We start from the raw sequence: 12,500 nt of genomic DNA, 5'->3' as shown, positions 1-12,500 counted from the left end.
ACTTTTACGTCTTCACTAATTTCACATTTCAGATTACATCTAAATAGAAACTCGCAACACACACACACACACACACACACACACACACACACACACACACACACACACACACACACACACACACACACACACACACAAGCCACTCCACTCTCTGCCTTCCCTCTCCAAAAATATACAGGTGGAACTCTGTGTGTGATCAGACACACACACACACACACACACACACACACACACACACACACTTGCTGCAGTAATGAGTTGTTTGATTGACAGGGCGGAGCCTTAGCCAGGCAGTCGCTCCAGATGTTCATCACAGGAACTTTCCTCATCTTATGAAAAGAGGGAGAGAGAGAGAGAGGGAGAGAGAGAAAGATTTGGAGGGAGGGAGGGAGAAAGGAATGGTGTGTGTGTGAAAGAGAGAGAAAGGGGGAGTATAGAGTGAGTAATTGTGCACGTGCGTGCGTGCGTGCGTGCGTGCGTGCGTGCGTGCGTGCGTGCGTGCGTGCGTGCGTGCGTGCGTGCGTGCGTGGCTCAGGAGGTAGTAAAGTCATTGTTGCAACCAATAGGTTGCTGGTTCAAGCCTGGCCCCCCCAACCCGGCTGAAGTGTCCTTGAGCAAGACACAGAATCCCGATGTGCAGGATGGCAGCCTCCGCCATCAGTGTCTGTGTGTGTCTGTGTGTCTGTGTGTGTGTGTCTGTGTGTGTGTGTCTGTGTGTGTGTGTGTGTGGATGAGTGAATGTGAGGCATGAAATTGTAAAGCGCTTTGAGTAGAAAATGCTCTATAAGATCAGTCCATTTGCCATGTATTGTGTTTGTGTGCTAGAGAGAGTGAGCGAGGAGATGAGAGAGAGAGAGAACAAAATGGTGTGTGTGTGTGTGTGTGTGTGTGTGTGTGTGTGTGCATGCATATGTGTGTATGTGTGTGTGTGCAAAAGGACAAATATGTGTATGCCAGAAAGAGAGACTTTATTGAGAATCTTATGGAAATGAAGAGGAAAAGAGAGGCAGGGAAGTGGATAAGTGTGAATGACAGTGTGAAAGAGTGAGAGAGAGAGAGAGGGAGAGAGAGAGAGGGAGAAGCAACAGGAGCGAAACAGAAGGAAAGTGAGAGACAGTGTGAGAAGAGAGGAAGGGAGTGTCTGAGTGAGAAAGAGATAGAGAAAGCATAGGAGCAATATGAGAGGGAGAGAGAGAGAGTTAGCAGTGTGTGTGTGTGTCTGACCGAAACGGGAGCAGAATAGAATAACGAGGCAGAAAGTGAGAGAAAGAGGGAAAGAGAGAGAAAGAAAAGTGAGAGAATGGAAGGCAGCGGCTCAGTACGTCAGCGACAGACCTGAGGGAGTAGAGGAGAGAGAGAGAGTGAGAGTAAGAGAGAGAGAAAGAGAGAGAGAAGGTTTGAATGTAAGAAATAGATGGATAAATGTAACAGAGATAGAGAGAGAGAGTAAAGGAGTTTATGAGTGAGAGAGTGACAAAGACAGAGGGATAAACTAGCGAGACAAAGACGGAGATGGAGAGAGAGAGAGAGAGAGATGGATAAAGAGAGAGAGAGGGATAGAGAACAGATGGGGAGGGATATCCGTGCAGATTATTAATGATATAGCCACAGTGTGTAGAGCACACACACACACACACACACACACACACACACAATAATGATATAGCCCCAGTGTGTAGAGCATTCCTTAAGCCTGGCGTGCTGCTGTTCCCCGTTCCCTCCCCAGCACAGTCACACAATGGCCGGCCCCCGGAACGAGGGATATAGGGAGGGGAGCGGAGGAGGGGAGCGAGTGAAAGGAGGTGAGGGGAGGGAGGGATAATCCATCGTGCCGAAGGGACAGCGCCCTGAAAGCGTTCCTGGACGCCGCCGCCATCCTCCGCCCGCCCGCCCGCCTGCGTCTCACATCGAACCACCTCCGACTGAGTCTTTGTGCCGCCATGTAGCTCTCCCTCTTCTCCCCCCCTCTCTCTCTCTCCCTCTCTCTCTCTCTATCTCTCTCCCTCTCTCCCAATCTCTTTTTTCTTTTACTCTCTCTCCCTCTCGTCCTCTCTTTTCTCTAACTCTTTTCTGTGGGAGCCTGCCTCATGGGCGGATGGACCCAGATCACCCCCGCCCCCCCTTTACCCGCTCTCTCTCTCTCTTCCTCTATTTCTCTCTCTCTCCCTCTCTCTTTCTCTCTCTCTCTCTGGAGTGTCTTGTGTTGTAGTCTTAGTCGGGCTAATTAGTTGCTGAGGTCACTTTGTCTTTTGTGTAGTCATTTAATGCATCACTATGCATCTCACTTGGTGTGTGTGTGTGTGTGTGTGTGTGAGTGAGAGAGAGTGAGAGTGAGAGTGTGAGAATGCATTGGTGTTTTGTGCATAATATATGATTATGAGTGTTTGTGAGTATTGGTGTGTACTGTGTATATGTGTGTGTGTATGTGAGTGAGCAGAGAATATATTGGATTTGTGTGTGTGTGCACGCGAGCGCGTGTTTTGGCAACCTGTGGTTGGCAGTGTGTTGTCTCGTCTGGCGCACACAGAGACAGAGAATAAGAGCCCCACAGAGACGCGGATTACATAGGAGTTTACACACACACAAACACACACACACACACACACACACACACACACACACACACACACACACACACACACACACACACAGGCACATGCTGAAACAAACCATACACATCAACAATCACATGCAACGCACGCATACACACATGTTAACCTACCAATCTGTCTAGAGACCACGCACACACAGTCAATGCATGTATTTACAGACTCCTCTGCAAACCACACACAGACACAGGTGCACAGAGACAATCTGCAATGCACACACACACACACACACACACACACACACACACACACATACACACAAACAAACAAACACACAGACACGCACATAGACACACACACACACACACACACACACACACACACACACACACACACACACACACACACACACACACACACAGACAGACAGGGATCACTGTTGGGTTTAAAATAGATTTGACTATGATTTGCATGGCGCAGCAGAACTTTAGCCTGATGAATGTGAATGAGGGGGCTTTCCCACTCAGGGTGGACTAATAAGGGGATATTTCACCAGCGCGAGGAGTGACCACTGACTGGACGTCGAGGATCAGAGTGTGTGTGGTGTGTGATGTGATGTGGTGTGATGTGGTGTGGTCCCCACGGCAACACGTGAGTCCAGTCCAGACCACCACTGCACTTCAGTGACCTGTTTATCCTCTTAAATAAGCCGCCCGCTGGTCCCCCATGAACACACACACACACACACACACACACACACACACGCACACACACACGCACAGAGTAAGCCATATATGCAATGCCACTGCGGTATTGCTTAACTTATAAATAGAATGTGTGTGAATGCTTAAATCGTCTACATTTGTGTGTGTGTGTGTGTTTGTGTGTTGGCGCATGTGTCTGTGTATGTTGTTGTTGTTGTTGTTGTTGTTGTTGTTGTTTTCGATGAAGTGAAACCTTCACCAGTGAGCTTGATTGATGGGTGAGTGTGTAACCCATAGGTCTCCATGCCCCTCACACAGGCTTCTACTGTCACTTGTCCACTCCTGTGCAGACACACACACACACACACACACACACACACACACACACACATATGTCCACTCTGGTCCACAGATGGAAACCTAATTCTGTCTCTCTCCTCTCTCTCCTTTCCAAAACCCCACCAATTACAGTCACTTTTCCCTCTCTCTCTCTCTCTCTCTCTCTCTCTCTGTCTTGCCTCTATCCTTTTCTCTTTCTTAACGAGCTATCTCGTTAATGTCAGAATCTCTTTCCTTCTCTCTCGCTCTCTCTCTCCCCCTCTCTCTCTCTCTCCTGAAGTAGATGTGGACAGAAGTATTTTTCCTACCCTTTCTTTTCAGAGAGACAGAAAAATGTCTAGAGAATAGGAGTGCTCTTCCACATCTGAAAGGGTGGAGGTGGTGGTGGTTATGGGTGGAGGGGGGGGCAGTTGTAAAGTGGTGGAGCTAAGACTGCAGGAGGTGTCGGGGGGGCGGAGGGACTCGGGGGTAAATGACTGAGCGATTACTGCGTCGGTTGCAGGGGGGACGTGATTGTGTGGCGCACTCGCTCTCTGAGCTGGAGAGGCCAAAGGGGTTGCATTCACAGGAGGGCACTCACTCTCTCTCTCTCTCTCTCTCTCTCTCTCTCTCTCTCTCATTTACCACCTCACTCATTCTCTCTCTCGTTTACCACCTCACTTATTCTCCCTGTCTCTCTTTCTCCTATTCTCTCTATCTCTCTCTCTCACCACCTTGCCCATTCACTCTCTCTCCCACTACTCACCCTTCTCTTCCCTTCTCTTCCCTTCTCTCCATTTCTCTCTCTCTCTCTTACTCCTCTCTTTCTCTCACTCACTCATTTTCTCTCTCTGCCTCTCACTCAGAATCTCTATCATTTTGCCCCTTCTCTTCCTTCTTCCTTCCCCCCCTCTCTCTCTCTCTCTCCTCTCTCTCTATCTCTCTCTCCCTCTCTCATTCTGACGAGCTCCTCTGCATTATTAAAGAGGACGTCCGGTGCCGGCGCCGCCGTGCTGTGCGTCAGGCCGGGCCGGGGCGGGTCCAGTCCTGTCCAGGGGCATGATGGGAAACGGCGTGGACTCGTTAGGGCGTGAGCGATGCACATGCCCCCTCGCTCTTTCGCCTCGGGCTCGTTTTCACGCCGGATTCTCCACGCCTCAGGCGATAACACACATCTTACAAGACAGCCTAAAATAACAACAGGGAGGGGATGGAGGGAGAGGGAGAGGGAGAGAGGGAGAGGGAGAGAGGGAGGGAGGGAGGGAGAAAGAGAAGAGGTAAAAGCAGGTGGGAATAACAGCAGGAAGATGGCAGGAGAGAAAGAGATGGGGGCAATGGGAAAAGGAGAGGAGGAGAAATATGGAGAGAAGGATGGAAGGAGTGTGAGGAGAGATGGAGAAATAGAATAACTTAGGGATGGAGAGATGGAGAGAGAGTAGGAGAGAGAAGAGATAAACAGAGAAAGAAAGAATGTAGGAGGTGGGGGAAGAGGAGGATGAGGAGATGGGAGGATGAAGAGAAAGGAAAGGAAAGAAGAGATTGAGAGTGTGAATGAATAGCAAGAGACATTGTCAGGCCATCAGAAAGGGCACATAATGTGAGAAAGTGAGAGAGTGGTAGAACACGAAGAAGAGAAAAAGAGAGTGAAGGATAGTGAGAAAGAGAAGAAGAGAGAGAGAGTGGGGCATAGAGAGAATGAGAAGAAGAGAGAAAGAGTGAAAGATAGTGAGAATAATTAGAAGAGAGAAAGCAAGCCAGAGTGTGAGAAAGAGAAGAAGAGTATAGAGAAAGCGAGCGAGGGATAGTGAGAGAGAGAGAGAGAGAGAGAGAGAGAGAGAGAGAGACCGCCGAATGAAGACAGCGAAGTCTCCCCAAACTTTGGCTTGGCGATGGCGGGCGGGGCGGAACGATGCTGGACGGGCGAGCAGTGTTAGCCGTGTTAGCAGTGCCCGACTTGATGTGTTAATTAAGGAGCGTGGCCCGTGGATAATTAATGAGCCGCTCTGATTAATTACCGCTCTGCTAGCTGCCGCCGCCACCACCACCGCTCGCGTACTTCAGACGCCATCGCCACCGCCACCGCCGCCGCCGCCGCAGCAGCCGCCTCTCTGATACCGAGCCCAGCGCTGGAGATCAGGGGCCATCCCACAGCGCCGTGCACACAACAGGACACACCACACCGCTCGCTCCCAGTGTGTGTGTGTGTGTGTGTGTGTGTGTGTGTGACAAGACCAGACAAGAAGACAATTAAAGAGATGTAGAAACAGGTGGGAAAAGAGGAGTGAGACTCACACAGGCAGACAAATTGGAAGTGAGAAAGAAAACATAAACACACAGACGGATAAACAGATAGAAATTGGGAGGGAAAGAGAGAGAAAGAGAGGGAGAGAGAGACAGAAAGACAGACAGAAAGACAGAGATGATGGTGGGAGTTTGGCACAGCATCGCTGTGGTAAACAGCTCTATATATAGCTCAATTTCACACAAGACTTGTGAATCTGTTTGGGAATTTGTGTGTGTGTGTGTGTGTGTGCGTGTGTGGCTCTCACAAGCCTGGGCGTGTGTGACCCTGACTGTGTCACACTTTGTGTCAGGCATCATGCCCTTGAGCTTGGCTGCCAATGTTGTTCGGAGAAGTGCATTTCTGTGTGTGTGTGTATGTGTGTGCATGTGTGTATATGTGTGTGTGTGTGTGTGTGTGTGTGTGTGTGTGTGCCTGTTTGTGTGTGTGTGTGTGTGTGTCTCTCTCTCTCTCTCTCTGTGCGTGTGTATTTGTGTGTGTCAGCCAACCAGCTAGACATTGGCAGAGTCACAACACCCTCACTGAGGCTCTGACAGCAGGTCTCATACAGTAAAATCACAAGCCACAACGCTCTGAACTGGAACCAGCACTCGCGGTGCCTTAAGGCTCCACAACCTCACAATGACAGATCTCAGATCAGTTCATATGGCTGTAGTCAGTAAAGACACGCTTGGTGACCTACAGTAACCAGGAAGGGGGGAAAAAGAACACAACAAAACAAAACAAAGAATGAATGGAAGTGGAATGTTGGGGGATAGAATAGAACTCAGCCGAGCAGAACGGAAAGGAAACAGTGCGCCGTCTATCCAGCCCGAAACAAAATGGCTGCCATGGGTTGAGGAGCCGTGTCGGTTTCTGGCACAGGCCAGCCCACGCAGTTGGTGTGTGTGAAAATAAATCTGACTCTCGATTGCCAGCACCCTAGACGATACAGCCGGGGCAGGATTAATGGCCTAAAAAAAATTCCTTCCTGCCTTTTCTTACTTTTTTTCCCCTTTTACATTTCCTCTGAAAATTGAGGCAAATGTAAACAATAGCCAACTGTTAGCGTTAGCGTGTTAGCCTGGTAATCCACTGGTCGGAGACAGTCCCATCTGTTGTCTGTTCAGACGTCCAAATCAAGTACTCCTGGCTGGACTGGATATGATGACCGCCATGCACTGTGAAATACATTGGACATGCTTAACCCAAAACCTTTGCAAGTCTATATGACCAGGGGTTGGTCTGCGGAAACAGAAACATGGAGATAGGGGTCAGAGGTCGTCAACATTTATGTTGACAGACAGCATCTGAAATTACTGTTGCTGATGTAATGACTTTCATTCAACATGTGTCCTTCAGTTTTTCTGTCTACAGTATTTGACACTTTGACAAATAAACTCACAATATACACAATACACAACAAAAATACATGGCAGAGAGTAGGCTACAAAAGGAAATAAACGGTCTTGTTTCTGTTTGCAAAGCAAAGCCCAAGCATGAACAGGAGTGTCCATTCTGTGCTGTTTTCCACCTATGGCACTATTGCTTTTGCAGGCCTATTCAAATGGGCTAATTTCTCTGGAAATAGCATTTAGTAATAGTGACTGGTCGGGGCTACTAGCAGTAAAGCCGATAATTAGCAGGCTAGCTTCCCACACAGGAAAATATTTTTGGCTTCTTGGGGGCCTGTGTGTGTGTGTGTGTGTGTGTGTGAGTGTGAGTGTGTGTGTGTGCGTATGCGTGTGTGTGTATGTGTGTGTGTGTGTGCATATATGCTTTTATGCGTGTGTGTGTGTGTGTGTTTGTATAGTCCGTGAACGCTTGATGGTCTAAATGCACGCTGGATTATGCAGTCCTACCTCAGCCGCTAGTTCTCCTGCCCTGGCTGGGCTCGTGAGCGCTAGCTCTAATTGGGACCAGGTTGAGTCCGTGTCGGGCACTTCAGCCAGACACAAAAGGTCTGACAAATGTGCTTGTTCTATTCTTCCCTTTCGCCTTTTCTCTCTTTTTTTCTTCCTCTCTCCCCTTCTGTCTCTTTTTTTGGGTCAAACGCCTGCTTTCAGTGTGGCTCCTTTTCTCTGTCAGCCTCTCTCTCTCTCTCTTTCTCTCTCTCTATCCCCTCTCTCTCTCCCTGCCTCCCTCTCTATTCTGTCCATCTTCAGGAGGCCATTGGCGTGATGAGCAGATAAATGCTCATTGTTTGGTGAAAGAAACTGGAGAAAAATGCATTTTTTCCCCCTTTCCTGATTTTCTCTGTCGCTTTGTCTCCTTTTGCGGATGACAAAAGACATTCTCCATGCCCCCTCTCTCACCTCCCCACCTCAACTGTCACTGTCCCCCTCTCCCTCTCCCTCTCCCTCTCTCCACCTCTCCCTCTTTCTCTCTCTCTCCCTCGTTCTCCTGCTATCCACTTTCATGCTCTCCCATTTAGCGTTCTCACTTTCAGCCTCACTTGATCACACACCCTTTCCTCTCTCCTGTGCTGTCTGCTCTCCGCCTCTGTCAGCCTTTCAGCCCTCCCTCCCTTTCTCACTCTCTCTTTTTGTCTGCCCTTCTCTTCTCTACCTCTGTCCCTTTTCTCTCTCTCCTTCCCTTTCTCTCTCTCTCTCGGTCTATTCACCTGCCATTCTGCTCTGCTGGGGGTCTAACTAATTATTCTCTCCTCTGCTCCCCCGACTCTCCCTCAACACACACACACACACACACACACACACACTCTCTCTCTCTCTTTTTTACCTCTCTTGTCCTCTCCATGCTGCTGTCCTCTCATTTCTCTTGTATGACCCTCCCTCCCTCCCTCACACAGCTCTCTCTCTCTCTCTCTCTCTCTCTCTCAAACACAGACACCTGGCTTAACTCAGTGGGACACCTTTCACTCTCTCTCCCTCTTCTGTGCATCCCTCTGTTTCTCTGAACAGATCTCTCTTCATCCCTCTGTTTCTCCTTCTCTCTTTCCTACTTGAGATTAGCTGCCCTTCTTTCTTTCACACAATACCAGCCCATTCTTATTCTTTCTGTCCATCCATCCATCCATCCATCCATTTATTTATCCATCCATCTATTTATCCACCCATCTTTCCTTCTATCTGTCTATATACATATCCATCCATCCATTCATCTATCTATCTATCTATCTATCTAAAGTATCTATCTATACTGTATGTATCTATCTATCCATTTATTTTCTCTACTTCTCTCATTGATCTCCTCCTGATGTCCTTGGTATCTTTTCTCATTTTGTCATATTTTCTTGTTGTTCTTGTTGTTCTTGTTGTCCAATGTTTTCTTCTCTCGGCATTGATTTCAATCACCCGTTTTATGTCCATTTTATCCATCTCAGTGGTGCACTCTGCTCACTGAACTTTGTCAGCAATTTTGAGCAAAGTTTTGTTATATTGTTGTTGGCTCATATGAAAGGAATTATCGGTAGATATGTCTCCCTTGTCACTTTCTCCTGAGAGACAGAGAGAGAGAGAGAGCGAGAGAATGTTGAATCAGGAGATAGAAAATAGAAGAAATGCAATAGATAGAATTAAAAAAGGCAGGTTGTTTTTATTTAGTTATTTTCTGTCTTCCTTCCGCTTGTCCAACACCTCCCACCGCGTACCTTCTAACTCATCTGCAAAACATGGATATTTTTAGCTTCTTTTAGACTTAATTATCACAATAATTTGGGATTTGTTTAGTGTTTCATCTTTGTTGGTACAAGTGTGTGTGTGTGTGTGTGTGTGTGTGTGGTGGTTGTTGTGGCATTCCCCTTGTGGGAATTTTGCGGTTTACAGCACATTCTGTAAAAGGACTCTTGATAAACACTCACCCCCACTGTGTCTTTATGCAACACACACACACACACACACACACACACACACACACACACACACACACACACACACACACACACACACACACACACACACACACACACACACACACACACACAATCTTTTCTGGTCTCTTTCTCTATGTCAGTTTTTTCTCTCTTTTTTCTCTCTTTCTAATACAAACACACACACACACACACACACCCCTTTGTCTATATTTATTCTCATTCTCTTTATTTATTTTTCATCCAAGCCTTTGGGGGTGATTCTGGCAAAGGGATTCTGTTCCGCGATTCAACACGGAGCTCTACAGAGAGGAGAGGAGAGGGAAAAAAAGAGAGAGGGAGAGAGCGAAAGAGGGAAACCGTTGCCACACTTTCATCTGTCAATCACGAGCTAGAGAGGACGTGCTCGGGAGAGCGGCCGTGTCCGAGCGGCGAGCGCTGACTTCTGATTGGCTGGGTCAGTGGTGGACTAACACACTTATGAATCTGATCTCATCGGAGCGCAGCTCAGCAAAGCAAATGTGTGCTTTAGCCTGGACCAGGATACAGGCCTCCCAACGGCAGGCACAGCACACACCCACACACACACACACACACACACACACACACACACACACACACACACACACACACACCTACAGTACTCACTCTCTTTCACTCACTCTCTCTCTCACACACACACACCTACAGTACTCACTCTCTTTCACTCACTCTCTCTCTCTCTCTCACACACACACACACACACACACACACACACACACCTACAGTACTCACTCTCTTTCACTCACTCTCTCTCTCTCACACACACACACACACACACACAAACACACAAAGTCAATCAGCTGCATGATAGGCATTACATTTCAGTATCCTGACATGAGCGATGAACCAAAGGTGTTTCAGGTGGGGGTGTACGAAAATGTCGGGGTGTGTGTGTTGGTGTGTGTGTGTGTGTGTTTGTGTATGTCTGCCAAGGTGGTAACGGTAATCCACTCTCTCTAGTCTCCATCTCCCACCCTCTTTTTTTCCTCCTCTCCTTCTCTCTTTCTCTCTCTCTCTCGCTCTCCCTCTCTTCCCCTCTCCTTCTCTCTTCCCCCCTCTCTCTCTTTCCCTCTCCTTCTCTTTCTCCCTCTCTCTCCTTCTCTCTCTCCTTCTCTCTCTCTCCCTCTCTCCCTACCTCTCTCCCTCCCTCCCTCTATGCCTGTCCTACTTTCTCTCCCCCTGTCTCTCTCTATGGCCAACTGTTGATTTTACCACAGGGCTCCCTGACCCCTGGGTCCATTTGGGACCGCAACCCGAACCGCACTCTCCTAAACCAATAACCCTCCTGAGTCCAGAGAACGAGGGAAAGAGAGAGAGAGAGAGAGAAAAGGAGAGAGAGAGGTCTAAAGAGCCTAAATCAATTCAAGATGCAGCCACTACCAGTGCTTGTGATATGTGAGGTCTGAAGGTTTGAAGTTCCTGCAGGCTTTGGCGATGGCCAGACTGCACCGCAGGCAGCTGAAGATGTGAGGAGAGTTCCTGGAACCAACACCAAAGTTCTGGAACCAGAATGTGTCTGATATCACAAAAAGAGAAAAAAAAAACTCCACTCTGGATTCTAGAAGGCTCCGTGCTTCTGGGGTAGCTCTAGGTCTTGCATTTCAGCACTCCTAATCCTCTTGGAAGAGCGTATGGCTCTGACGATTGGCACACGATCTCGGGGCTTAGAACCACACGGATCACTTTCTGAGAGCTGGATTGAGACATCTGGTCCCTGTGTGGACCCTCAGATGTGGATCAGCGAGGTCTGGTTCTCACCTCCCCGCGGCCCCCCCAAGACGAGAGCGAGGTGTGGGAGGCTCGATGACGGACGAGGACCCCCGTGGGGGAAGGACTAGAGGGGTTCTAGCCGCGGCCATTCAGATGGGCGGGGCACGTCAGGGGCCAGTGGTTCTGGGAGCCCATGGGGAGTACTTTCAGTAGAGTGTGTGTGTGTGTGTGTGTGTGTGTGTGTCGGGGGGGGGGGGGGTTGGTGGTGTTGGTGGGAGGGAGGGGCGCTAGACAACACCGGACCCAGGGTGACCTCTCTTAATGAGCCGGTTAACTTTGAGTGAGTGTGTCTAACCTGGATCGACCTCCCACCAGTGTGCCACACACACACACACACACACACACACACACCAGCAGGGTGACTGAAGAGGGACATTTTGTCCACTAAAAGCCTCTGCCTAACTCCAGGAAGCGCAATCTGACGGCACAGGCGGAGCCTAATCAGTGGTCTCAAAGTGTGTGTGTGTGTGTATGTGTGTGTGTGTGTGTGTGTATGTGTGTGTGTGTGTGTGTGGGCGACCTCTTGTGCCTCTCTCTCACACACACACACACACACACACACACACACACACTCACCCGTCGCAGACGCAGAGCCTCCATCACCACACACCTCAACGAAATGGCCATTATGGGACCAATTCAGTCCGCCGCAAATCATCCCTCCATCACTCCCCCTGGGGCGGAAAAAGAGGAAAGAGAGCGAGGGAGCGAGGGAGGAAGGGAGGGAGGGACGGAGGGAGAGAAAAAAAAGCAGCAGAATTTAGAGGGGTATTATTTCGGAGACAGGTTCATGTTCTGCCAGAAAGAGAGAAAGACAGAGCGAGAGCAAGAAAGAGACAAGTAGTGAGAAAGGACAAGAGAGAGAGAGAGGGAGGGAGAGAGAGAGAGGATAAGATAGAGAGAAAAGAGAGAAAGGGGAGTACTGAGAGAGACAGTAAGTGAGAGAGAAGTGTGTGTGTGTATGTGTGTGTGTGTGTGTGAGAGAGAGAGAGAGAGAGAGAGAGATA

At 48.9% G+C, this 12,500-nt stretch overlaps 1 protein-coding gene across 1 annotated transcript in view; it reads left to right on the top strand.

The window, feature by feature from the left end:
• Window positions 1-12,500, top strand: part of efnb3b (ephrin-B3b) — an 86,145-nt gene that overhangs the window by 17,976 nt on the left and 55,669 nt on the right. The gene's annotated exons all lie outside the window — the stretch shown is intronic.

The sequence above is a fragment of the Sardina pilchardus genome, chromosome 16, assembly GCF_963854185.1.
Source record: "Sardina pilchardus chromosome 16, fSarPil1.1, whole genome shotgun sequence".
NCBI lineage: Eukaryota > Metazoa > Chordata > Actinopteri > Clupeiformes > Clupeidae > Sardina > Sardina pilchardus.
This window is presented reverse-complemented; position numbering and strand designations above follow the sequence as displayed.